This window comes from Chrysemys picta, chromosome 2 (assembly GCF_011386835.1).
Source record: "Chrysemys picta bellii isolate R12L10 chromosome 2, ASM1138683v2, whole genome shotgun sequence".
Taxonomy (NCBI): domain Eukaryota; kingdom Metazoa; phylum Chordata; order Testudines; family Emydidae; genus Chrysemys; species Chrysemys picta.
In genome coordinates, this window is record NC_088792.1 from 191,430,093 (window position 1) to 191,454,337 (window position 24,245).

A 24,245-nucleotide genomic window follows, 5' to 3' on the forward strand; every position below is an offset into this window, starting at 1 on the left:
ATGCAGCAGCCATGGCAGCAGATGGACCCTGAACTCATTCAGCTACCAGTTCAATGAGCCTCTCTATTAGATAATGCTCCCATTCCCTATGACATGCCTCCTACTTCATGAACCGGTTCATTGGTGTCTCCTGTTGCTGAAGCATCTGCTCCTCCTTTGTCCTGAGGAATTCAAACTACTCCTGATTTCTCTTGTCCATCCAGCTTTCCACGGTCCTTCTCCAACTGCCTCTGCTGTCTCTGGGATACTGCTCCTACCCTATTGGTGAAATCTATCTATCTATCTATCTATCTATCTATCTATCTATCTATCTATCTATCTATCTATCTATCTATCTATCTATCTATCTATATTCCCTTTGAAAGAAGCCAAGAAATCCCCCCATGTAACAAAACTTTGTCAGAGAAGGCCACAATTTTGATACTTTTCAGCATTCCAGGAATGCAGTCATTAAACTATCGTTGGTTCTCAGACAACTTTTGCAGCCCATGAAGAAGGAGCAGAGATTAGTAATGGTAAGGAAATGTTTAATGTTTAAAAATGTCTTAAGGGATGTATTTCGGGGGAGGCAGTTCCTTTGAGGGGCTGTGTTAACCAGTTTGCAATATCTTTTTTAATGGCTGGCCATTATTTGGAGAACATAGCAGTTGTCTTGGTACCGGAGTGGAAAAGAGAGGTGTCTTTCCAGTCCTGTAGAGAAGATCCAGTAATCTATATCAGAGAGTTGATTCTGCTAATAGACACATCTCTACATATTGCTGAATAGAGGGTTTGGTCAGGTATGAAGATAAACCAAACAGATTTGCACAGCTGTTGAACCTCAAGACCCAGCTGGAGTTTCTGCTACACCTGAAAGTTGCTGAAATATGCTTATAGGATTGGAAGCTGACTACATTCTCAGCTTGCATATGGAGTTTCCATGCAAAGGGAACCAGATCTTCCCCCTCACAGCAGCATTACCTGGCCCTTCTGCCTGCCTAATAACAATGAAATGGACAGGGAAAAAGACACACAAGACAACTGTATTTGGTTCCCTGAAGTTTTAGATCAGCATCACAAGTCCTTCTCCTCTCCACTGCAAAGGGACACGCCATTGGTTAGCCAACCACCCAGACAACATCCTTTTCCCACCCCTGTTTCCCCCAGGTTGTGCAGCATGGCTCAGTGTGGGGAGGGGCCAGACACCAGGGACAGGGATGGTAAAATAATTGTCATCTTCCAAGGGAGAAAGGAATGCTGTGACTAACATTTCCTCAGACAACCAAAGCATTGTACAACTGTGTTCTGTTCCCTTCCTCTTCCTGGACCTAACCCTCCATCTCCAACTCTGCTCCTGCCTTCTGCATGCCTCCTTCTTGTAAGGGGACAGTAAGATCAGGGGGTTGGGAGAAGTGCTGAAATTACATAATCTTCCAAGGGAAAAAAGACAGATGTTACTAACTTTAGACAACCAGCTATACATTTCTATAACTGTCCTGACCCCAACTGGGACCTTTCTTCCCCTAGTCCAGGCATCTCTGGGATTGTCGCTCTCTGATTGCTGGCAGACACAGGGGCACAATGATTTTTCGTTAATAAGCTGTTTTTATGACACAGCTTTAGCCAAATGCATAATAGTGGTTTATCAGAAATCAATAATATAATCTGATTTAGAACTGTCTTGTTTGGAGACCATTTTGCGATGGAGCAGAGTGGGGGCTGGATGGATGGGGGAAAGTTAGAGGAGTTTGGTGAGGGATGGGGGTGTGACAATGCCATGGCTTCAGCACCAAAGTTCCAACAGACAGACAGAGTGATGTGTGGCATATTATCCAGGGAGTGAAAAATCAGTGCACAGTAATTCAAATCTCCTTGATCTTAAAATCAGGAATTTAACACTAGAGCAAGAAGGGATATTGGCAGAGAGTGTGGTGTGTGTTTGTGTGTGTGTGTGTGTGTGTGTGTGTGTGTGAGGGGGGGGGGGGCACTGTAACTTACCAGTGGCTCAGGGTCCTCCTTGAGTTCATCAGAAGGGGCTTTCTCAACCGGCACCTCTAGATAGACATGCTGAATCATATGCTCCTCATCCTCTGGGTCTTCTGGGGCATCATTCACAGTTCTTGTAGCCTCCTCACCCGGGCTGCCATCAGCATCCTATTGGACAATGAAGCATGAGACACTTCAGCTTTGTACCAGGAGCCCTTGACAGCACCTAGTCAAGCTTCTCGTAGAAGGGGCCCGGAGGATGAGCCATCCCAGCACTGGGCCAGAGTCTGTTGAGCGCCTCTGAAATTACCCAGTACAAGTGTATGTTTCTGCTGCTCTGGGGGGAGTCATGGAGGACTGTGTCCTCTGACCCAGACTGACCAGCACCAGGGTGTGGTCAGTGGGCCAGTAGGCTGCCCTCGGAGCAGAATCCATGATCATCCATATTATCTGTAAAGTGTGCAACAGAAATCTGTTCAGATGTGGTCAGTGCAGCTCACTACTACCGCTGACAATGGGGGGTAGGGACCTTTTTAGATTAAATAAGAGTTAGGAAGAAAAGCATTCATTGCCTTGTGGGAATGTAGGGGATGGACTATTGAAACCTGGGACTTGTAGAATCGCTAGTGTAGATGTACCCTTAGTGTCCTCTCCCACTCCTACATTCTTGCCTTGCTTCATACTGCCCTCTCCTCATCTAATGACCTATCAGTACCAGGCACATCCTTCCAAAAAATCCCCTTTCTTCCTTGAGGATCTTACATGGGGGGAAAATGAAAAATCCATTGTGACAGAATAGATGTGTAATATGTGGAAATATAATATTTTTTATTTTCTTTCTCTCTCAAATATAAGGGAACTCCTTCCTCAGGATATTTGAGTTTTACCTGCTGCATCCACAGGTTCGACCGATCATGGCTCCCACTGGCCGCGGTTCACCTCTCCAGGCCAATGGGGGTGGCGGGAAGCGGCGGCCAGCACGTCCCTCGGCCCGCGCCGCTTCCTGCAGCCCCCATTGGCCTGGGACAGCGAACCGCGGCCAGTGGGAGCCGCGATCAGTTGAACCTGCGGACGCAGCAGGTAAACAAATGGGCCAGCCCCGCCAGGGTGCTTACCCTGGCAAGCTGCGTGCCAAAGGTTGCCGATCCCTGAACTAGTACCTAAAACTCTCACAGCATACTAATTCTAAAAATAAGATTTTAACTTATTGAAAACTGATTTTGAAATTGCATTATTTCACCCAAAGTTTTAAACTTGGGTTTCTGAAGAAAGACCTTTCTCCCTTTCCACCAAAAAACAATCTGGTCCCTTTGACATGACATCTGTATCACTCATGGTCTCTAGCTCTTTCTTTTATGCAAATTCAGATCTGCAAGACGGGTATTCTGAAGTGTCAGCTGTATATAATGTGAGCTTTTTTGTAGATCAAATGACATTTGTATTTTGCTTGATAATTGTCCTGCACTTTCTAATGCCCATGAAGCTGTAGGACCAAATTTGGTTTTCTCAGGCTTTTCTGGGGAAGAGGATAAGTGTTAAACGGGGATTTTTGAGCTGAAGGCTTTGTTGGCATTGAGTCAATTTGTAAATGGTTATTTTAATAGAATTATTATTTTTCAATTTTGTATATGTATAAAGACTTTTGATTTGCACATTTGAAAATATAACTAAATTCTGTCTTCAGACATGAAGATACATTTGCTGAGGTCAAAAGGAGTTGTTTTGCGTTCATCTGAGAGCAACATTTTGTTCCCAGATTGTAACTTAAACATATTTTTTATCCGAAGTACAATGTTGCAAAGGCTGGTATGAGATTTATTGTGATGTATTAAACCATCTGTTCCCAAGGTCTGTGCTTCAGAGTCCAGTACTAGCCAATACGTGTGCTGCTGAGTTTCTGAATCTCAGAACTCTTTTTGCCATTCTAACTCAGAAGGAATAGAAATATCCCTAAGGTTTTGTTCACTTGGAAAGCAGATACACCAGTGAAGTCATGAATCGGCTGGAGTGGAGTTCAGCAGCAGGGAAGCTTATGGTTGATGTGTATATTATTTTTAATTCCTGGCCAGAGTCCTGATAGCCAACGACTAGAATTACATACTTAGGACTACAATACCTTGCTGTAGTATTTCTAAGGGTATGTCTATACTACCCGCTGGATTGGCGGGCGGGGGTCAATTTATCCTGTCTAGTCTAGATGTGATAAATCGACCCCCGAGCGCTCTCCCATCGACTCCTGTACTCCACCGGTGCGAGAGGCACAGGCGGAGTCGACGGGGGAGCGGCAGCAGTTGACTCACCGTGGTGAGTAGATCTAAGTATGTCGACCTGTGTACGTCGACCTTAGATCAATTTCCCCCTTCCCCCCCGCCAAGTGTAGACCAGGCCTAAGACTCAGCAGCTGAGGGGGCAAAGAATGTGCCTATGGCAGGGGGGAACTGCAACAAACCTTCTTCTACTGCAGTAATTTTTTTAGCTTACATACTTACTTCATAAAATCCAATTGCATTTTATCAACTCCCTCCCCTGCAATTTACAATCTTATATACATGTTGATAATAGCAAAATAGAATGTGCCAGAGGCTTAGGTGTTTTGTGACCGGTTGTGAAGCAAAAAATGGAATTGGAGGTAAGCTTATTCCTAGAGGAAAAGGGCAAGTGTCAAGAAGCACATCCATGTGCTGCTCCATTGGGATCCTGGGAGAGAACCCTGAAAAGTCAGCCCTGCCTGGCTCCTTTGGTTCTGACTATGCAAATCCGAAGGTCCCATAATAATCAAGGAGGAAGAATATGTGTGTTATGCTTTCAGACAGACTCCTGTATCTGTTGAATTCCCTCCTGCCACCCTGTCCTGTGCACCTGGCACAGTAAAACCAATGACTTTGATCTTGGTTCTGAACAGGAATAAGTCCTATGCACTGACCTATTATTCATAATCAGAATATGGTCACCTAGTCCATCTTCTTCCCTCAATTTCTCATTTACTTTTCTCTCAAGCTTTCCTCCCCTTTGATGTAAATTGACTCTTACTTAAAAAAAATAGAAAGAAAGGAAGAGTCCCAGTGGTAAGCCCTCCAATTCCATGGCATCTTTGCCTTGCACATTCCTATGGTGTTGTGCTTCAGGCTTAAATGCTGCAGGCAAAGGATACGTTCTGGAGTGTTTGTTTAAGAAGAGTTGCTCTGTCTTCTGTGGTGCACAGGGCCTCTCTAGAGTTGGGCATACACATTTGCCAGAGCAGCCTGAGGTAGAAGGCTGGCAGAGAGAAGCTCCATTTTCTAAAAGGGTAGTAGGGAGGGGAAGAAACACCTGGGTAGAGAAAAAAGAGTAGGGTTAAGAGATTATTCAGGGAGGCATCTCAAGCGCATCTCACTTAAATTAGACCCATAACGACCCTTAGGCGAATCTAGAAATCATGGGCTAGGTCCTCAGTTGGTGTAAACTGGCATAGAGCATCAGACCTCTTTGGAGAGATTTATACCAGCTGAGGATCTGGACCTATGACTTTGAGATCCTTCCTGATATATTTTCTTTAAAGTAGCAGATTCATTCCTTACTGGTGCAGGGAGTCACACAGCACCTGGCCCACCATAGGGATCTTCACTCTGGGGAAGGGAGGCCAGATTTTCCACTACTTCTCCAAATGTGGGATGTGTTCCTTTGGAGGGCAACTTTAAATTATGTTGGGATGGCCCATGGAAGCTCTGCCACCAATAGTTGATGAGAGGATGCGCTCAAGCAGCACAGAGTGGACAAATTAACCAGAAAAGGCCAGTGGAGAATTCCCCTGGCATTCCGGGAAAGCTTGGCAGACACAAAACCAGCATAGAGGGGTGTTTGGGAAGGACAGGGCTAGTATCCAGGGGTGGGGCAGAGGCATGGTGGAGCAGAGCTCCTCTATACCAGTGCTCCAGTGGTGTAATATTGCTGAGGGAGCTAAGGAGCAGCTGTAAATTAGCTTTCACTAGGGTCAGGAAGTGCAGGATCAGGGAGTTATAACTGATTTACTTGCTGTGTCCCACCCTGAACCTGTGGCTCTGCTCGGGTGAGCCAACAACCCAGCCCTACAGTGCTGGAAGCTTTAAGTAAGTCTGTATGTGCCAACACTCCAAAAGTACAGTACAGCAGAATAACAAGTTAATATAAAAATAGATTGACAAGAAGGCTCAAATGCTCATATTAAGTGTTAGCTGTAATTTAATCTTGCTTACAGCTGACACACTGAAATTCTGTGGATAAAAAACCCTGTTCATAATTAATCACAGCACTTGAGGGTCTATGAGGATTTAGAAAAATTCATGGGTGTTGGAAAGTGGGGAGAGGCACAGGATTGAGACGAGCACATTTCACTGTTTTGTGGGGCTTCAAGAACAGGCCGGTAAGATATGCAAAGAGAGAGAAATTCCTCCCGGTGCTAAGGGTTGCAGAAGACTCTATTCCGCACAAGTCCCACTGAAGGCCCATATTAAGGACATAGTGGTACATGGTACCTTGGGTGGGTCCTCTGCATTGGGTGATTTCTTCCCAGACTGACTTCAGACACATGTTTGCACAGCTTTTACAGTTGTGTATGAGCCTCACAATTCTGAGTGGCCTGGAGAAGAAGCCAAGAGAAATCGATTCCATATGCTAGAAACTGAAGAATGAGTTACAGAAGTTTCATCATCCCCAGCCTGCAGTCAAATTGTAATGGAAGAGAACACCGGAGAGGTACTGTATTCGAACTCCACAAATTTGTTTATGCTAAGAATCTATGAAATAGTTTACAGAATTGACACAACGCAAAAATACAGTGTTGGAAGTTTAACACAACACTGAAGCCTGGTCTACACAAGGGGGCAGGGGAGGGCGGTCAATCTATGTTACGCAACTCCACTTCAGCTACGTGAATAACGTAGCTGAAGTTGACGTACTCAGATCTACTCACTGCGGTGCCTTCACTGCGGTGAGTCAACTGCTGCCGCTCCCCCGTTGACTGTGCCTGTGCCTCTTGAACCTGTGGAGTACAGAAGTCGATGGGAGAGCGCTCGGGGGTCGATTTATCGCGTCTAGACTAGACACGATAAATCGACCCCCTCTGGATCGATTGCTGCCCGCCGATCCGGCGGGTAGTATAGACATATCCTGAGATGAACCAGACCTGAATACACACCTCTCAGGGCACAAAGGAGTTTCTCTTCCCTCTTGAACTGTCTCTTTGATTGCACAAAGAGAGTGTGTCAAGCAGGACTGCCTTAGAAATGAGTGAGAGATCCTGAGAGCATCTCCAAGATTTCCCAGGGTATCTCCCTGACAAGTATATTGTCTGCATAACTGAATTGAGTCTGCTTGTGCTGCTTAAGGAATAATGTCCTCTGATATAGTCTTTATCCTCAATCTCTTAGAAGTAAGGAATATTACAACAATAAAATGAAATGTTTTAAATATTACCATGACTACTAGCTATAAAATTCTAGAGAAAATAGATTGCAAAACAAATGTTATACATGCAATTATTAGATAATTTCTGGAAAGTGGACTTTGAACATACAATCACAGCAAAACTGTTGCTATTCATATTCAGATGTTCAATGTAAGTTGAGCTTTATTCAGAGGGTTTTTTCCCCCTGCATTTTGTATTGGTGCTACTTTGTTAGTTTGGCTAGCAGCCTGGAATTATTCTTCAGGTGCCTGTGCATAGTAAAATTGGGATTGATATTTTTCATAAGCACAAATTAAGGCTTCCATCTCCAGTAGCACTGGATACTGCAGTGAATCAAGGTAACATTACATCAGTGCTAACGTTGGTTTTGCCCTGTAAAATATTTCATTTGCATTCTCTAGTTTAAAAGGTAGCAATTCTGAGTGATGGAAACGTGTACGGTACAGTCTTGGTATAATATCCAGTATATTGTGCTTTTGGGAATGAACCAGGAGCCAGGAGTGCTGACAAAATGCTTGAACACATGATCCTATATTTACAGTACAGTATCTCATTTTTAATAGAACTTATCAAGGAAAATATTCCAAACAAGGTACTCATGCCTGGCCCGATTCTTGCAGCTGTGGGAATTAGTATTCTAAGCAGATCTGTAATTTTAGATTTCTATCTTAGCTGGTTTCCCACCATGTAATTTTGTGAACTTTACTACCTAAAATCCCTCCCCTCCCCCCGTTCTCTTTTTTAATATATTATTTCTGGCCTCTTGAATGATTATTCAGTATATATGGTATTGTAATTTTGAGGTGTGATCATATAATAGCTGGCTTGGTAATCCTGTTTTGCCACTTTGACTATGAATTCACAACAGTTGTGTGTGTGTGTGTGTGTGTGTGTGTGTGTGTGTGTGTGTGTGAGAGCGCATGCATGAATGCGCATGTGCACACACACAATCTCAAACTACTCTGCTGTCCATATATTTTTTAAACATTGGTTTTATAAGGGTTCCTAACCACCCCTCCTTTTCCCACTCCCCAATAGAAAGCCCAAGAAATTCTCCTGGCTGTGGGAATTTCCAGCTTACAGATGGTAAATCTCTTTTGATGGTTGAAAGTGGGGGTGGGGAACATGTCAGCTTTTACATGTTGGAAATACATAAAAATAAAGATAAGCAAGGAATGGAAGACAAAACTACACTGGCTATCAGGGTGAAGTACTGAGAACTCCCTGATAAAATGAAGCAATTCACAAAACATTTACCAGTGCTTTTAAGAACTGAGAATTTGTCAAGTGTTATGAAGCAATGAGCAGCCAGCAATAGACAGAAAATGTCTTTAAAGAGAAGAACCCTGATGCTAGCCAAAAATCTGTGCAGAAATTATTCCTGATATTATAATATTTCCTAGTGATTTGAATGTAGATTTGCTCAGATATCTATGTATTGAGGGGAAATGGCGCTTTTACATTTTTACTCAGAATACTCAGACACTGAAATATCCAAAGGTTTCTCTGACTGGTGAATGCAAAAAATGATTCTGGTATCACTCCTGTGACATTGGCAGTGTCATTGTGTGAGACTCTACTGTGTCTTTATCTTGGTGATATGATTTATTACCAACCTTGTTCAATAGTCTCCCCAGAACATATCATTGCCTGCTAGTGTACTGGTGAAACCCTAACTATTTACCTTCTTCAGAGGTATTATTAGAGTAAACTAGATGCACACATATTCAGCCAGATTCTCTGGCACTGTGTGGTGTCTTTTGTTGCACTGCCAATAGATTCTGGCTGAAAACCCAGCATATCTGGCAAATGGAGGGCAACGGGATCCTTCAAGAGGTTTTGATAGCACTACCTTACTTGCAGTTAGCATAGGGCATTGTGACTAGGGGAAAGGCGATATGGGGCATAGCTGATCCTCAGGCTGTTCTAACTTATACCAGTGGACTGGACCTGAAAGCAGCAACTCCACGATTGGGGGAGTGCAAGGGTGAACTGTGCTGTTTGCAGTCCTGGCTGTCTCCCACCGTTAGCATTTAATCCCACTGAGTACAGGAGTTTAAATGGCAACCTGCTTACCCGTTTACCTGGACACCTGCTTCACAGCATTATGTGAGGCGATAATCTGCCACGTTAATAATACCAAGAAGTGCCGCTGGACAAACATTAACCCTTTCAGTGCTTCGGTGAGTTACATGTCTTATCCCCATCTTGCAGTAACTAAGGAAGAGAGTTCAAGTGACTCTGCTAAAGCCACCCATCGAGTTGGTGTGAGAATCCGGATTAGCACTCATGAGTTCCTTAGCCTCAGCCCAAATGTGTTCCTTTAAATCTGCCTGAAGGAGCAGTTGTCACACCTTTTTACAATGGAAAACCATCAAAGTCTTTTTTGACAACTGCGATATGAAATAGTGGAGAAAATGCATAAAGATATGGTCTCACACATAATGACCTTGCACTGAGGTGGGAATCGAAACAGCTCATTAGAGTGATTTAATGTGTCGCGTTCAAAATAATCTATGGAATGTGGTTTAGATTGACCCAAAATTGGGACACAGAAGACTGTTGGTTTGATTTTTTTTTTTTAGAGAAACTAAATGGAATTGTAAATTTGATATACACTGAGGGCTAACTGTATTTAAAAACATGGGCTTTTAGATTTTATATCTATTTAGAAAATATTTTAAAGCTCTATTGTCAGCAATTCGAAATAAACAGTACTTGGATTGGCTTGCAGGCTGAAGAATGAAAAAGGTACTTTTTAAAATATGTGTAAGAAATAGATGATAAAATTTCAGGGTATTTGTCAGCCAGAAGGTCTAGAAAAGGTCCTCTTCTATTCTTCTAACTGTCTAGTTCAGGCCTCAGTCAGTTGTCTGTATTTTTTTTCTAGATTTGTCTTTTTTTAATATCTTACCTCCCCCCACAACTATTCTTAAAGCTGAGAGAAAAAACCCACAAGCTGTATATTCAAGCTGACAGTGATGAAACCTTTGTTCTTTACCCTTCACGACTTTATATAAAGACACGTAAAGGATGGATTCTGTGATTTAATTTGTTCTAAAAAATGAAACAATACAAAAACTATGTCTCTGCCTTTTCCATTTGGAGTAGTTCTGAGATCCCCTTGGAGATTTTCTTGAAAGTCTCTGAAGATATATGAACCTTTCCATATGATGTGCTGCTGAATTCCTTTTGTCTTTCCTATAAATGTTTATACCTGCATAATTTATGCTTATTGTAGCCATCAGACTGGGTATTTAAAGATTATGGCTAGGGATTGTCAAACTTTCCAGGTAAACTCTTTTTTTTTTTTATGGAAAATTGGGTTTTTGACTAAATACTTTTTTTCTGAAAATATTTTTTTTTTGTCAAAACATGAACACCCAGAAAAAAATTGAAATATTTTTGCCAAAAGCCAAAATATATGAATTTAGAAATGCTGATGAAGTGTCTTATGGGAATAGTAGTTTGGTTGCCTCATGTCTCCAGTCTCTTCTATGGGCCAGACTCTATGGCCTCACTACATCTCCAATGTTGCAACAGTCTCACCTAGGATGCTCTGCCTTCCCTCTCCAAGAGGGGAGACCATGGTGCATCATGGGAGATGTAGACTGACTGGGGAACCCGGCCTATAGAGGAGAATGGGAGCATGAAGCACCCAAACTGTAAGTTCTGAGGCAAAATGGCAGCATTTCTAAATGGGAATATTTCAGATTTTTGGCTGAAAATTTTCTGTTTGAGCTGTATACAACTAAAATCTCTTTATGAGCTAAGATTCTAATTTAATGATATTACTGTAACGTATTCTTTTCCTTAATTAGTTAACCTGATGATGGTATAACAACTTCTAATCAAGAGCACAAGTACTCTGAAAGAGAAGCTTTTAGCATAAATTCCATCTCAATGCTGACACTTCCTTCCCACAGCTATAGATTTCATTTCATCCAGAAGAGGTTGGAATAGTAGGGGGGGAAATGTGAAAAGTTGGTCTTTCCTTTTACACCGTTGTCCGGAAGAACACTGAAGTGAGCTAACCAATAATAAATAATATAAAGTTTTGTCCCATGGGTCACATCTGCTAGATAGACAAATGACATATCCAAAATTCCATTTTTTTTATGTTATGGGGGGTTGGTAACTAATGTCATTTTTTTTAAAGTTTAAGACATGAGCAATGACTTGTGATAGTAGATTTAAAGGTGAAATTGAGGCCATTGTTGGTGGCAATTCCTTTTATTTATATCTCACTGGGCACTTTAAGAAGGGGGAAAATACTAATTGCAGAAGGAACAGTGGAAATCAACTCTGGAAGAGTTCAGTCTGAATAGGCTAGTTCACTGACTCAAATTACAGTTCAGCCTATAACAGAGCTAGACGCACTGGGCGACCATGGCTACTGTTGATTGAATCATCCTCAGAAGAGATGTTTACATTGCTATGGATGGTTATTATTTAAAAAAACAAGTTCTTCTCATGACATTTTGAATCAGATCTGATTAACATCGCTGAATAAACTGCCAGCTGGGATCAATCCAAGAAGTTCAAGTTTTGGGATTTTAATCTGAACTAGTTTGTGTAACATTGTATGATACAAATGTAAGAATTGCTCATGAGAAGGAACATGTCCTCAAGAATGATTTGTGTCATTATTCATTCAGGTTTTTTTTTTTTAAGAATGAGATTTAGTCAGTCATTAAATTGATATGGTGTGACATTAGCAGTTTTGTCTGCTATATTCACCACGATTTTTCCCCTTAATCCCAATTAAATTGATCAAGTTAGTTGCACATTTTTCAGTGATATGGGATTTTTTGCAATTTAGAAAAAAAAAGCTTTACCAGTATTTATCTTTTAAAAAAAAATCAATTTTTTTTGAAAACAATAAGGTCAGGGAACTATTTCTAGTTTTCCTAATACATACTTTAAAGCCATTCTTAAATTTGCTGCATGCTCTTTTTGGAAGCTTCCTTCTTGACACAGAATTTGTTTCTTGAGCTCTTTCTGATTCTCTTGTTTTGTCCCTTGGTCATGGTTCCTGGAGTGGAATTGCCTTCACACACAAGTTCTGTGGGTGATATATTTATTCACAAACAGCTAAACTTTCAAAAGTTGTGTCCATTTGGGTGCCTCCATTTTTACGTGCCCAAATCTGGTCTTATTGGGCCTCATTTTCGGAGCTGCTGAGCTGCCATGGACTTCAATTTCAGTTATGGGTGCTCTAGGCCTTTGAGAATCAGACCCAAGATATCGCAAATTGGAAACCCCAAATTAATTATCATCTGACAGTTTTTGCCTTAGATTTTTGTAATATCGATCTTTCATGCTTGGGGCTTCCCAATATTTAAAAGAATAAATTGTAATTAATATTGTTATTAGTTACATACTGAACTGCTTTACAATTGCCTCAAATCACCCCCTTTTCCCCACATGTGGCTTATCAGCTAATCAACTCATAATCTTTCCCTCTCCAATTGTTCTCAGGAGATGGGACATCAACGTATCTAAATGTGTTTTCAGGGAGCACATTGCAATTCCATATTGGCAACAAATCTTCCAAATGCTGTGTCCTCTTCCATTCTGCCAATCAGGTATTGCTTTATTGGTGTGATCTGATCACTTTTAAGGAAAGATGTGGTTCAGGTGATGAAATATTTCACTGCAAGGATTGAAACAAAAGACTCATTTATTAAGGCAGGTCAGGTTTGTTCGATTATTTGGGCTAATGATCCATATGTGTTTGTATAAAGACCCCAGACAATGGGGTCCCAAATCCTTTTGATAACTCAGGGCACTACTGTGATACAAATACTGCATCATGATTATGCTTTCTCATTCTGTTTTTCTATGTTCATTTAAATCTGAAAATTAGGTACAAACACACATGAACCAGAAACACTGTGAACAAAACCCATGTAGTTCCATGAGTTCTATAGAAACCACCTCACTGGCTGGAGACTGTGCCTTGTTTAGTATGTACTGGAGGTTTAATGCTATGATCTTCTCGCTTTTGTGAGGTTGTGTCAAAATATTTGGATATAGTTCATGTTGGGAGAAATAACAGGGTGTTCTCTTCCTGTCTGTAGTTTGTTGCTGCTGCTGCTGTAGAAATGGACAGATTATACCCACTGAAAAGCTATCTGCTGTACATGACTATGCAGCGTCTCCTTGCCAGTTTGTTTGGAAACTGCATGTCAAGATCATAGTCCCTGAAATTGCACTTCTTATCTAGCAAATTTTCATGGCAATGCCCTCTTTATAGAGAGGATGCTAGAAGCTTTCTGTGCATATCCATCAATGGTGTACACTATCCATGAGGGAAAAGCCTCGTGTTCTATGCAAACTCTTTTCCAATTTCCCCCATGACTCCTCTTCACCGACTATATGTAAAATCAGCCTTGGAATCAAAACAAAGAAACAGAGCAAATAAAGCAGTGTAGATTTGGACCCTGGTATTATTTACATAGGCACTGATAATACATTAGGAGACCATTAAAAAGAGCCATTTGACATATTTGTGTTTAGACTTCCCTGAGCAGGAAAGTTTCTAAATGAGAATTTCATTCCCATTGATGTAGTTTTCTAAATGTATTTTCAGTTATTTTGAAACAATACATTAAAAGCTTTGTAATTCAGAAAATATTACTGTGACTGGTTTTTCACATTTGATTATTGACCATTGCTGAGAAGTCAAGATTCCTGTATTCACCATAGGTAGATGAGAGCACTAACACGATGGGACTTTGGCTCTTTAGCCCAACAAATAACTCACTCAGACCTCGCTTCATGATAAAATGTTCCCTTTAGTCCTCAATTAATTACCAAATAGATTTTCAGTAGTCTAAAATCTTCAATCAAATCATAACCGTAAGCCTTCAGCTAATTTTTCCCTTCCCAAACGAGAGCTATTGATGAGGGTGATCTCCCTGGTTTAGTCAATGATATTAATGTTAATAAAAGTAAGATTCAGCTACTGCTCTATTCTAATTGCTCATATAGCATACTTCTAGTGCTTCCTCATACATTTGTGCTTACAGCATGGCTGTCAGTTAATATCTACGTATAGCATTTTAGTACCTTGGTTATGACTACATCCTTAGTTATATGCGGTATTGTGGTATAGCAGAGCTAAATTAGTCTTCCAGCACCCTTTTGTATTTAATTAGAGTTTCTCTTGGACTTTCTGTCTTTGTGCTGATTTCATATTTCAATTTGGGACATCAGTACATGATAACCAATTTAAAGATTCCAGCATCTTACCGGGCTCTCATCATATGCTATATTAAGGCGAGCTTTTCTCAGATTTGTGAACTTACTTGCCCATTTCTCAATGTGCAGTTGTAACATATAGCATTTGGGTAGTTAACACATGAGATCTTGTGAGATTTATTACAACATCCACAAGATCTTGGGATAATTCCCATGCTAACTGTGCAATTACTACTGTGTGTGTCACCACTGTAGCAAACAATGCATCATCATTTCTCTTTCCTCATAATAACTATTATGCATAACAAAGCTGCTGTCCTACTTTCCGTTCTTTTGTATCCTCCTGGAAAATATTTACAGTGTAAGACCACCAGGCAGGCACTGTCTTTTCTTTTTTTGTGTCTTATACAGGACCAAGAACAAACTCAGTGCTTAACAAAGAATTAAAAAGAGAGAGAGAGAGAGAGAGATGTCCAGCAGCAAGATCTTCTTTTAGTCTGACCATCCACAGAGAAATAAAGGCATTTTTCAAAGATTTAGGTTCTGAGGTTGAAACCCTAACAGGAGACCTAAAGTTTGAAATAATTGAGTTTACATTACAGCTAAACCAGGAAATGATTGAAAGCTATAGCTCGCAAAGCTTTTCAGACCTCTTTCTGTCATCTATCAACAGGTTTGTGAAACATGAACATTTAAAATATCCATACTCCTATTTCTCAGCAAAATTACTGGCCAAGTAGTGTCTAGGGTAACTCCAGCTCTCTGCCAGCATCCTAAACTCTTCATAATCAGGTTTCAGGCTGGGAATATAGTATGGAGACAAGTCTAATGATATTGGTAGATGAACTCTTTATAAGAGCTGACAGAGGGAAAACCTGTGTGTTAGTGCTCTTGAATCTCTCAGCAGCCTTCGACAACATCAACCCCAAGGTGCTGCTGATTCACTTACAAGACTGAGGAGGACTGGATGATCAGCTTTGCTCATTCCTCTTGGACAGATAACAGAGAGCCCTCTCCTGTGAGATATGCAAGTTTTAATCCTAGCTTCTATTTTTTTCAACATATTTGGGAGATCTATCACCAGTGATACAAGTATACAGCTGCATGTCTGTTTTTGCAGATGCAGTCAATGTAATCACCCAGATGTCCCAATACCTGAGAGAAATAAGCACATGGATGAAAAGAAGCTTCATCCAGCTCCTTCTGGGTAAGACAAAGTGATGCTGGCAGGGAAAGGGAATATTTCAAGGAACTCACCTTTTATAAAAGGCTTTGCCCATCAATTATCAATTTGATGCACAGACTTAAGGTTCTGTTGGACTGTTTTATACTCATAGATATGCATATGGGAACAGTGGTGGGAAAAGCCGTCTTCCAGCTTTGGCTAGTTAGGAGAGTATACTCATTCCTCTTGAAAGATGACCTAATAGCAGTGACCACAAATTATTTTCCTCTGTGTTACATCACCTCAGTGTACTCTGCCTGGGGTCAGTTGTGAATAGCATGTGGGAACTGGCACAATATGCAGCAACCTCTCTTTTAGTCAGGGAAGACCAAAGTGAGCACCGCACATCAGGGCTCCACATGCCAACTGTAAAAGCTAAAGCTCAAACTTTGACATATGATCCAGAAATCATAAATAACAGTTTCAGAGTTGTGTCAGACACACTAATCTTCCAAGATGCCTTCAAATCCAGAGATCGAGTTCATAAATAAAAGCCTTTTATTGAAACTTTCACCAGATTGATCCATGTGTAACCTTACATTTATCAAGACATACCAAAAGCTCTTAAAAGTCTAGGATCAGGCAAAATAATGTGCTCAGATAGTCTACCAGTAAACACTCATGGAGAAAGCATAAGTTTAGTTGCAGAACTGTCATTAGCAGTGTTTAAGCATGCATCTGAACCGCCAAAACTGCTCAATTCATTCTGTGAAAGTGCTATTGCACTACTGGGCAATCCTAATAAACTATTCCTCCTATAGACCCATAGCTCTGTCCACTGATCTTAAACCTTTGTCTTTTTTTACTCACTGAGGTGAAAGGTGTTTGTGTGCAGAGGCCCCCCACTTACGTTCTCTTTAAGCCTTTAGTGTAGATTTTCTGGGGGACTAAAGTGGTGCATAGGCCTTGTGAGACACCGCTGCACTTCAGATCAAAAGATTCCTAATAGTAATAGGAGACATTGTCCACATAGATCAATCAAGATTTTTCTTCCACGCTGCTCCACTGCTGATAATTTAAGAAGACTTTTCTGTGTTTATTCACCACAAGAATTTGATAACTCTAGATTTGTCCAGTCAATTGACTTGGGAAAACCTTTAGATTCATTAGAATGAAAATACTTGTTGACTGATCTAAAAAAAACCCCCTCAACTTTGGAAAGACCTTCATAAAAATTGGATTAAAATCTTGTATAATGTACTGTTCAGGTTTGTACATACTAGCAATTTAAACTCGCCCTTTTTGAAATGACACTGGGGAACTAGGCAGTGCTGTCCATTATTCCCTTTTCTTTTTGCAATTGTAATTGAACCCCTAGACTAATTTTTCAGCAACCAAGAGTTGCTTCAAGGAATAAAAATCAGAAATGCCACAAATTTCATTTTATTCTATGCAGATGACATATTGATTTGCTCCTATAATCCCAATCATCTGCCCATAATCCTACAAACAATAAATCAGTTTTACATTACTCTCAGTTAATGGGGATAAAAATGAATGACTTAACATTGAGTATATGATTGCTGATCCTACTTCAACAAGGAAATGATATTAAAATAAGATTCTATTAGGTACTTAAGGATAACTATACATAAAACTAAAAACCAAATACTATTTTAAAAAGTGTCACTTCTCTGACTAGAGACATCATTATTTATTGGATGCTCTATCTTCCCTTCGACTTTGATTGGAAGAACAATTCAATCAAGATGACATACGTCCCATATTTTGTTTATGGGTTCCAAGATCCTTCTTTTTTTCTGCCACAACTTTTTATTTGAACATGTTCATGTTCTCCCTTGTCTGGGCAACTAAAAGACCCAGGGATTGTTTCTGAGTCTTGCAATTACCATCAGAAAAAGGTGTTTTGGCACTTCACAATGTTTACACTTTTAGCAGTACACCTTCAGTCTATTGTACCTTGGATCACTGAACACAAAGGTATAATACCTAAAATGATAGATGCAGAACTGACAAAGGGTATTCCTGTACTTGATGTGTGGTACCATAAGGAACAAAGATTAACCAGCAAAGCCTACATGCTAAAATTTATGATAAATACCTGGGACAAAAACCTCATTCGATTCAGCATGGGGCTGACAAATGTTTTTTCCTTCCCCAGTGACTATTCTGTGAACTACTCAATGACCTCAGTCCAGTCATTTGACAGGAATTGAAAGATGAGAACAGATCCCTAACTCTAGGTGAAGCTTTTCAAGGTCCAAATATCATATATGTCCTGGGACTTCAGTAATTATGCCATCTGCAAGGATCATCCCTTTTTCATTTCTATGAATAGATATACCACTAGCAAGGGAATCTTTGGTCTAAACATCAAATGAACGGATTCTACAGTAGATAAGGACTATTTCAAATACAGTTTTAAAAGGAATCTGGTATCTTTATCATGCAAGTTTATTCTTAAATTAGACAGTTTTAGAAAAGACCAAGTTAAAATTTACTAAACTCAAAAGTTGAATTTTGGAATGGGATTATTTTGTTTGGAATGAAATTTGAGCTCTTAATATCCAAGATAATTATTCATATGAAATATACATTGATTTTTCTTTAATGTGCTACATGAGTTATAATTAAATCCTCAAAGAATTGCTTCATTTCAGACAAATTTGTCCTCTAATTGTCAGGGAGTGTGTGTTGTATACACTGTAATATGAAATAAAAATGGGTATGTTGTGGAAAGTCCTAAATCAGTCATTTTAAAAGTAGAATGGCAACATTCATAATCCACATAAATGAAACACAAATATCTTTTGCTCCAAATTTAATTTAACCTCCGATGGTCCTTTACTAAGAGCATAATACCTTTACTAGTAGCAAAAAATAATATGGCTATCTTCTGGACATTGTCACAACTGTCTCACACAGACACATTCAAGCTATGCTACTACTGGAGCGAAAAACATCATCAAAATAAAAACGTAAAGAGCTTTCATATGGAAGCTCATTCATTGACTTCACAAAGACCGTAAGATTTTAAATGTTAGCTATATTTTTCTAAACCCCACGCCATCATATTTTTCTAAACCCCAAGCTGCAGCCCCTGGCTTGAAGTGATTTCCATCGTTTACAGTTTGATTCAATGGGTCTCAGCACCCCCACTATAAAAATTGTTCCAGCAGCCCTGGTCAGGTAGTGTTCAAAATCCTGCATTTCTGCCTACTCATGGCTATATACTGTATATAAAGGAAGGATTTCAGTCACCAGAGCCATTAATCCACCATCATGAGCATCATGTTCAATTTTAAAAAATTTATAAATGCAAGGAGAGAATGGGCACAGTGGGTTAGTGTCCTAGGCTTTCCCCTCCTAGAATTTGGTTCAAATCTTGCTTTAAGATTCTGGCTGGGTTAGTTTAAAAATGGATTCTCTCGTCAGTGGAAAGCCACCTCAGACAGTGACAATTCAGAATGATATATTCCTGATGACTTATTTCGCTAAGCTTGGGATGCTGCTGCATGCTGAACTAGATGGAGTTTCTTTCAGGGCCTGGGGCTTCATTGCTAGATCCAGAAAATCACAGAAGTTGAGCCTAGATATTACAAATTCATGGATTACTATGGTCAGCTATGAGCCCAAGTGGAATGAGCACAACAGCAGATGGAAGTGGGTATTTTTTTACCAAATTGGGAAAAGGTGTCTCTGTGCAGTCCCATATTCTTATTAGAAGCAAAGTCACGTGCCATTAAAAAAAATCATATAACCTTTCATCAAACATGACATCTAGCCCATGTTGAAGTAGATAATGCAACAATTAAACAGCCATCCATGTATATATGTATATGAAACTTATGCAGGACTTCAAGTGCAATACTCATTGGTAAACCATGCTACCTTGCTCTGCTTTGTTCATTATGTCAACTCCTGTAACCATTGGTTAAATTAACTTGCTATGTAATCACGACCATGCTGCACAGTTTGGAATTAATTTCCAGTAAGCTCTTTTTGACAGTTGAAATAATTTTGCAGGCTACATTGTCAAACTTTTCCTCTGCAAGGGTAATATTTTATGTGTCTCTTGAGTGTCCTATAAACTCCCACTATTAATGCTGTGTTAGTGGTGTTAGTGATGCATGATAGCATTGAAACAGCATGTGCTACTACAATGTTTTAGGGCTGTAAACCATTTTTAAGCAGCATGCTTTGCAAGGCTAAGTCTAGATAGTGTAATATAGCACCGCTAATCATATTGATCTAATTAAATTGCAGCTAGATATGTTGTTCATGTCATTTGTCTACATTAACATTATGTAAACCTATACAGCTTGTCCATGCCTTTTATATACAGTACAGTATTTTCTTAAATACCTCTTTAGAATTTGGCCAGTGTTGCTGTGGTGTACATTCAGTCCTTCTTACGGGAACAGTGGAGAGAGGGAGGTTGGATGTCTTAAGGGATAGTGGTGGGGGAAGCCCCCTCTTTTTAAAAAAGATCTATAGCAAAGCGCTTGAGGCACCTCTAAGACTTTTGCTTTAATTGAGGCTTAGAAAATGTTTTCTTCTCTGATCACTTGTTAGATGGCATCACCTGTTACAAAAGCACCAGGCCATCTTTAATGATTAGTTTTACATGCATCATTTTAGGGCCAGATTCACTCCTATTGGTTCAGAAGATCAAAACTGCGCCTTGTCACAGGATGGGCCTCCTTCACCTTGCTGCAAACAGTCCTCACGTTCTCCCGTGGCAAGTTGAGCACCATGTGCTTTATTTACAGTGTGCTGTATAAGTGTTTGTCCCCCAAAACACAAGACTTTTTCCTAATCCACACACACAGCGTGAGAGGGGGAAGAGATCTCATCTCCCTGAGATCCTGGGCTTCTCTAGCCCTTTCTTCCTGGCCTTCTCTTTCCCCTCCTTCTTCCTGTCTCTCTTTTAACTGTCCCCAGCTGATGAACTGAATTGCTTTAATTGGGTAAAGTATTGAGACTTCTGTTAGTCTCAAAGGTGCCATAGGACCCTCTGTTGCTTTTTAATTGGGAAATCGTCCAGTCCTTAACCAATGATCTGCCCAATTTGGTCCATGTGGGAATGCTTGTCACGTGCACAGAGTGGTGAGTCAATCTTAGGCTACTCATACTCTGTCCTGCACCGCTTACGTGCTTATATCTTGGGCAAAGGTGTGTGTGTGTGTATGGGATAGATGCCCCCCTGGGAGAAAGCAGGAATCCTCCCCACTGATTATGTTGTGTTTGGATGCTGACAAATCCTCAACGTTGAGTTGGAAAACTCTTAAAGACAGGCTGATGAGTAGAAAGCCAGGGGACGGCCCCACGTCAGGGGTAATGGCTGGCACATGACTGGGATTCACTGAATTCAGGCTGCTAGGTTGGATCATTAGTTTCCCAGAGATTAGCCAGGTACTGAGTGGGGATGCGATGTGAATGCTGATCCAGTGTCCCCTCCTCTCCACTGCTACTCTCCTACAACTGTTCTGTGGATAGGTGGCAGTTTTAACATCCACCAAGGGCTCCATAGAAATTGTTTGGCAGAGAGGGCTAGGGATACACTGAGTCAATACATCCTGTCCTCCCTGACAATGGCCCTTCTTGGGCAGCAAAGCCCACTTGTATGGCTGCCCTCATAACACTGAAGTTCCAGCAGCAGACGGTAGTTCCAACTTTCACCTAACTTAAGACTCACTCATTTGAATGTTGTCCGCACATATCGTCCTCTTGTTTTTTTTCCCTTCGCTGTTATTTTAAATTATAGCACATATAAACTTCAGCAGGAGCTGGCTAGTTTCTAGGGTTGGCAGCTACAGGAATTCCTCCTTCTTGTCTCTAATACTAAGGAACTCCGACAGCTTTTATGGTCTTGGTTTGAAGTTAGTAGGATACATCTGGTCCAGTTGCTAGGATGAATCCGCTGCATTGCTATGCAGGGTCATAGCAGCTGACACCATGTCCCAGGGAGAACATGACCACTTTCCTTCACAGCAACTTCTCCTGGAATACTGTCCACCACTACCATCTTTCACAGCTTTTTATGCTGGCCGTAGTGTATTTTACCCCAGGAGTGCAGTTATATTACAGAAACTCACAAAATTGGTTGGGAATGAGGTGAGAGACAGAAATGTGGGTAGTCATTATACTTGAGCTAATTAAGATGTGGTCTGTTTTATAAAATAACTTTAAAAATGTTTAAATTCAAAATATCAAAATGGCAATTTGTCTTATGAAAATTAAGCATCTTTTAAATTAAAAAAATGTTTGTTTTACTGCTGATGGTTTAAACCAGTGCTTGAGCTGCTGAAATGGAAAAGTGAGAGTTCCTGCTCTCTGCCCTTGGTTGCCTGCTGGGTGTTGGAGGTATTTATGAAACCAGAACTGCATAAAGAAAACAACGTGAGGGAGAATGGTATTTTAAACTCTTATCTTATTTTCATTGGTGCAATATCTGTATGTCAGTAGAAACAAGAACCTGAGACTTAAGTTGAAGAAACTAGTCAGTTCCAATTTCTATTTCCCTGAAATAAACACTAGACTAATGAAGCATTAAATAAAGTAAAATAATACTTTTAAAACCAATTTCAATTAATTTAACTTATTTTTTCTAAGAAACGGAGTCAGAAGAGCCACCTACATTCCCAGTGTTAGCCTAACAGCTTCTATGCCGTAGGGACTTTCATTGCTATATTTAGGTAACTGTTGATGTTGTTGTTTGCAGAGGATTCCCTTTTTTCTTCTTCTTGGCTGTTGTCCTGATCTCACTTATCACTATCAACTTACAGCAAGCAGAATCCTGGGTGCGTTGATAATGGAAGTCACTTGCAAAAGACTCTTTTTATAGTTGTATTAAAAATAATGAGGATTTCCTTAACTCTAACCTAAGGACCCTAGAGGTCCATTTCAAATCATATGTATAGTATGACACCCATGTCTCTACATTCAAGGCAAATACTAGAGAGAATGATGTTTACTTTCCTCAGTACGATAGGTAGCAAAGAGTTTGGCCCTGGTAATAGCAGCAGAAGACCTATATTGCAGAAAGGACCTAATAAATCACCAATTGAAGTCAATGGAAAAACTCCCACTGACATCAATGGGAGTTGTATCAGGCCCCAAAAGAGAGTGGGATGGGAGCTGTACTACAGAGAAGGCAAGAACCTCTCGTTTTGTCATGGAGAACAACAACAAAAAATGCCTGCATGGGATCTGGCGCAAAGCCAGAGAGAAGCTGCTGTTATCTCTATGCTGGTGTCCTTTCTTGAACTTAGCACAATCAGCTGATCTGCACGAATGTGATGTGTTTATGGCACCAGTTATAAGTGGGAGTGATAGTGGCCTGACAAAACCAGATGGCATATTGTACAAAAGCAGGTTGAAGGGAGTATGGGGATTCAGTAGAAAATCTTAAAACTCATTTAATCAGAGCTTCTCTTGCTAATCAGGATACTTTCTGAGAATCTTGGCAATTGTGGACTCTGATCACAAACCAGAGCATATGAAAGGGTCTCATTCATAAGCACTTTATCTTCTCAGGAACAAGTCGATACGCCTTTATTGTTTAATTTTTCTTTCCTGGGAACTGGGCAGCTGACATTTTTTCAAAGTCCCTTAATTTGTAGGGGACTTTGCGGGAGTCACAAAGCCCCATTAACAATATTTTTCATCTGGCTTTAGGAGGAATATATTTTAAAATGGTAAAAGAAAGAGACTTTGAATGGCTTCTGATAACTCTCAGTTTAAGCACGGCTATAAAAAGAAAATAAAAAGGCAATTAAAAATGGAATATTTCTCTTCCTCCCCCACCCCACCTAATTTGTCACTATTTCTTGTAGCCAGGTGGAAAGATGAGCCTGCAGGAGCCTGTTTCCTACCACAAAACTGGCTGCCATAAAGCATCAGAAACTGACCTGGTAGTGGTAGACTAATTTTGTTGAATTTTGGCCAGCCCTCAAATAACTCCTGAGCAAGTTTTCTAAATCAGATAAAAATATGTAATCCATAAGTACTTTCACAACCACAGAAGCTATTGGGAGTCAGGAAGAGCAATAAGGTTCCATTTTTTCTTAGGATTCAACCCTCGGTTAGCAGTACCCAGGAAATGCACCCATATTGTGTTAGAAATATACATAGCCAAATATTCTACAGGATGACTAAAAATGGGCATGAAACACATGCAATATTCATATTTGCATGTGCAAACAGACATATGCATGTATAACCCACTAATCTCCCTCGGAGTCCAATCCACACAGGACAACTATCTATTACAGCACAAGAAGCTTATGCTTTTAGCTATGGAGGTCCCTAGTCAATCCCTGGTGTGTCAGCCAAGATGGCGGGCATCATGTAAGTGGGGTATCTTCTGAGATTCAAACTGCTGTGGACCTCAGATGCTTGGGATGAACTTGCTTTGATTAGAGGAAGTATATACCTCATTGGTCAGTGTTTATGGCAGGTCCC